Source organism: Cupressus sempervirens, chromosome 2 (assembly GCF_028749045.1).
Source record: "Cupressus sempervirens isolate cs-2001-9-10 chromosome 2, ASM2874904v1, whole genome shotgun sequence".
NCBI lineage: Eukaryota > Viridiplantae > Streptophyta > Pinopsida > Cupressales > Cupressaceae > Cupressus > Cupressus sempervirens.
In genome coordinates this window covers 540,078,289-540,083,405 of record NC_143119.1, presented here as the reverse complement: position 1 = coordinate 540,083,405, position 5,117 = coordinate 540,078,289, and positions in this window count along the sequence as shown.

The following is a 5,117-nucleotide window of genomic DNA, read 5'->3' as shown; positions in this document are numbered from 1 at the left end:
ATATCGATGGATACGAGCCTTGGATTCTAAAATTGTTCAGCTAACATTGGTTTTTGTGAGAGATGGGTACGAAAGCACTTCCTGATCGATTCGCGGGAGCTCCCTAAGATCGCCTCTATGCCAACTCGATCAGCACAACATTGGGAATGGTTCGACAGTGGTTGTCATTCCAATGTGTCATCGGGATGTCTTGGAACGCGGCCTTTCAAGGGTGAGATCGCGTCTAGCACTTGGATTGTGCATCGTCACAAGTGAATGGGGAGATCTCTCTGTGAACGGCGGCATGGTGATTGCAAGAGAAAATTGACTTAGTAGTCGGAGCATTGGCCTCGGGCCATTGTAATGACCTTGCAATTTCTCTATAATTGCAACCTATGTTTGCGCAGTAGCAGAGTTTGCATGTAAGATTGGCCTTTGTTCTTGACAGTTCCACGAGATGACCTCCGAAACTTTTGGATTGGGCCCCATCAAGGTGAAATTCATCCAGTTGATCGGATGAGCTCGATGACCATTTCACTCCCTTGGCTCCATGAATTCAAATCCCATCCAGCTGCCGTGAAGCCATCCCAATTTTGCTATGCGGGGGCTCTCTCCCTAGAGTCGTTCTCTTTGCAACAACTTCTTTGGCAAAAAAATTTCGGAATGGTTCGACAGCGGTTGTCATTCCAATGGTGCCGTTGTGGTGGTTGCCTGGGCAGCGATCTGAAGGGCGAGCCGTCGTCTAGCAGTTGGGCTGCGCATCACGGGTGACAAGGGAGCCTTTGTAATCGGAAGCTCCCCATGACCATTCGATGAGAAGAGCCATTGCTTGTGTGAGCAAGGACGAATGCAGCCTCGGATTCCAAATGAAATCAACGACATCGGATCTATATATAAGAGCGGAATGAAGCAGCAGCCCGTTTGCCATGCGCAGCTCCCCAAAGTTGCTCGTCTTTCTCACTCCATCGGCACAAATTTGGGAGTTGTTCGACAGCAGTTGTCGTTCCAATGTGTCATTGCGGCGATCTGGAGAGCGATGCTAAGGGCGGGAGCTTGTGTCTAGCATTTGGGATGTTTGTGCGAGCGAGCAGGGGAGCTTCTCTTATCGGAACCTCTCTGTGGCCTTTGAATATATAGACCCAGTACCGACGATATCGATGAATACGAGCCTGGGATTCTAAATTTGTTCGCAGCTAAGATTGGTTTTTGTGAGAGATGGGTATGAAAGCACATCCCGATTGCTACGCGGGAGCTCCCTAAGGTCGCCTCTGTGCCAACTCGATCGGCACAACATTGGGAATGGTTTGACAGCGGTTGTCGTTCCAATGTGTCATCGGGGGATGTCTTGGAAAGTGGCCTGGCCTTTCAAGGGCGAGCTCGCGTCTATCACTCGAATTGTGCGTCGCGTCGCAAGTGAATGGGGAGATCTCTCTGTGAACAGCGGCATGGTGATTGCAAGAGAAAATTGACTTAGTCGGAGCATTGGCCTCGGGCCACTGTGATGGCCTGGCAATTTCTCTTTAATTCCAACCTATGGATTGGGCCCCTTCAAGGTGAAATTCATCCAATTGATCGGATGAGCTCGATGACCATTTCAGTCTCTCAGCTCCATGAACTCACATCTCCTAACCGATGACAATCTTTTGCTCCTCTGCCGACCTCATAAAAAATTGGGTCGTGAATGGCTGTTTGGTAGGAATTTTAAAGGATTTGGATTTTTAAGGCGGATGTCGGTGTGTTCGCTAATTTCTAATGGAGAGCGAGCCTCGCACTAATAGCTTATATAGGAGAGGTGGTTGCCGCAAGCCTCTCCCATGCCCCTCTCATTGATTCAATGCCGGTGTCAAGGCGGATGGATATGTCAGATTTTGAAATGGTGGACGCCGACATTGAATCAATTAGAGGGGCATGAAGCCCACCCTGGATGTGCTATTCCTTGACTCTCCTATTAGATCATGTTTTCTTCTCACTCAGCTGGCGCAATTTCGGAAAAAGGTTTGGCAGCGGTTGCCATCCCTCACCGCATCTACTTGGTGATTTTAAAACTTGATCTAAAATGGGAGCCCTCGCCTAGCACCTCCGTCCGGTGTTGCTCGGGTATTGCATAAAATTATGCCAACGGCACGAATCCCCCAACAAATGCCTACGCTTGGACCCTCTCTTAGATCACCTTCTTCAATCACTCGACCGACGCAACTACGGAAGAGACTTGGCAGCGGTTGCCATTCTACAGCGCGTCTGTTCGGCGATTTCAAAGTTGATCTAATGGCGAGCCCTTGTCTCTAGCCATGAGGTGGGTGGTTGGCGCTCTAGCAAAATTTTTTGCGTGCCTATCGCAGCTACAATGGGAGAGGTGGTTGCCGCGAGCCTCTCCCGTGCCCCCCTCATTGATTCAACACCGCTGTCAGGGCGGATGGATATGTCGGATTTTGAAACGGTGGACGCCGACGTTGAATCAATTAGAGGGGCATGAAGCCCACCCTCGAGGGTGCTATTCCTGGACTCTCCTTTAGATCATGTTTTCTTGTCACTCAGCTGGCGCAATTTCGGAAAAAGGTTTGGCCAGCGGTTGCCAGCCCTCACCGCGTCTACTTGGTGATTTTAAAACTCGATCTAAAACGGGAGCCCTCGTCTAGCACCTCCGTCTGGTGTTGCTCGGGTATTGCATAAATTTATGCCATCGGCGCGAATCCCCCAAAAAATGCCTATGCTTGGACCCTCTCTTAGATCACCTTCTTCGATCACTCGACCGACGCAACTACGGAAGAGACTTGGCAGCGGTTGCCATTCTACAGCGCGTCTGTTCAGCGATTTCGAAGTTGATCTAATGGAGAGCCCTTGTCTCTAGCCATGAGGTGGGTGCTTGGCGCTCTAGCAAAATTTTTTGCATGCCTATCGCGGCTACAACGGGAGAGGTGGTTGCCGCGAGCCTCTCCCGTGCCCCCCTCATTGATTCAACACCGCTATCAGGGTGGATGGATATGTCAGATTTTGAAACGGTGGATGCCGACGTTGAATCAATTAGAGGGGCATGAAGCCCACCATTGAGGGTGCTATTCCTGGGCTCTCCTTTAGATCATGTTTTCTTGTCACTCAGCTGGCGCAATTTCAGAAAAAGGTTTGGCAGCGGTTGCCAGCCCTCATCGCGTCTACTTGGTGATTTTAAAACTCGATCTAAAATGGGAGACCTCGTCTAGCACCTCCGTCCGGTGTTGCTCGGGTATTGCATAAATTTATGCCATCGGCACGAATCCCCCAACGAATGCCTACACGCTTGGACCCTCTCTTAGATCACCTTCTTCGATCACTCGACCGACGCAACTACGGAAGAGACTTGGCAGCAGTTGCCATTCTACAGCGCGTCTGTTCAGCGATTTTGAAGTTGATCTAATGGCGAGCCCTTGTCTCTAGGCATGAGGTGGGTGGTTGGCGCTCTAGCAAAAATTTTTTGCATGCCTATCGCGGCTACAAGGGGAGAGGTGGTTGCCGTGAGCCTCTCCCGTGCCCCCCTCATTGATTCAACGCCGCTGTCAGGGCGGATGGATATGTCAGATTTTGAAATGGTGGACGGCGACGTTGAATCAATTAGAGGGGCATGAAGCCCACCCTCGAGGGTGCTATTCCTGGACTCTCCTTTAGATCATGTTTTCTTGTCACTCAGCTGGCGCAATTTCGGAAAAAGGTTTGGCAGCGGTTGCCAGCCCTCACCGCGTCTACTCGGTGATTTTAAAACTCGATCTAAAACAGGAGCCCTCGTCTAGCACCTCCGTCCGGTGTTGCTCAGGTATTGCATAAATTTATGCCATCGGCGTGAATCCCCCAATGAATGCCTACGCTTGGACCCTCTCTTAGATCACCTTCTTCGATCACTCGACCGACGCAACTATGGAAGAGACTTGGCAGCGGTTGCCATTCTACAACGCGTCTGTTCAGCGATTTCGAAGTTGATCTAATGGCGAGCCCTTGTCTCTAGGCATGAGGTGGGTGCTTGGCGCTCTAGCAAAATTTTTTTCATGCCTATCGTGGCTACAACGGGAGAGGTGGTTGCCGCGAGCCTCTCCCGTGCCCCCCTCATTGATTCAACGCCGCTGTCAGGGCGGATGGATATGTCAGATTTTTAAACGGTGGACGGCGACGTTGAATCAATTAGAGGGGCATGAAGCCCACCCTCGAGGGTGCTAGCCCACCCTCGAGGGTGCTATTCTTGGACTCTCCTTTAGATCATGTTTTCTTGTCACTCAGTTGGCGCAATTTCAGAAAAAGGTTTGGCAGCAGTTGCCAGCCCTCACCGCGTCTACTTGGTGATTTTAAAACTCGATCTAAAATGGGAGCCCTCGTCTAGCACCTCCGTTCGGTGTTGCTCGGGTATTGCATAATTTGTTGCTATCGGCGTGAATCCCCCAACGAATCCCTAGCCTTGGACTCTGTCTTAGATCACCTTCTTCGATCACTCGATCGACGCAATTACGGAAGAGGCTTGGCAGCGGTTGCCATTCCACAACGCGTCTGTTCAGCGATTTCGAAGTTGATCTACTAATGGCGAGCCCTTGTCTAGCCATGAGGTGGGTGCTTGGGGCTCTAGCAATTTTTTGTGTGCCTATCGCGGCTACAATGGGAGCTTTGATAACAAAAGTTCTCGGTGACCCTCCCCAATAGAAATCAGTGCTGGTGTTCGCGAAAGACACGTTATTCGGATTTTTGGAATATTGGCACCAGCATCATTTCTATTGGGCACAAAATTTTTTGGCACAAAATTTTCAGAATTGTTCGGCAGCGGTTGTCGTTCCAATGGTGCCGTTGTGGTGGTTGCCTGGGCAGCGATCTGAAGGGCGACCTGTTGTCTAGCAGTTGGCCTGCGCATCACGAGTGACAAGGGAGCCTTTATTATCAGAAGCTCCCCGTGGCCATTTTATTAGAAGAGCCATTACTTGTTTGAGCAAGGACGAATGCAGCCTCAGATTCCAAACGAAATCAATGATTTCGGATCTATATAAGAGCGGAATGAAGCAGCAGCACAGCCCGTTTGCTATGCGCGGCTCCCCAAAGATGCTCTTCTTTCTCACTCCATTGCCACAATTTCGGGAGTTGTTTGACAGCAGTTGTCATTCCAATGTGTCATTGCGGTGATCTGGAGAGCG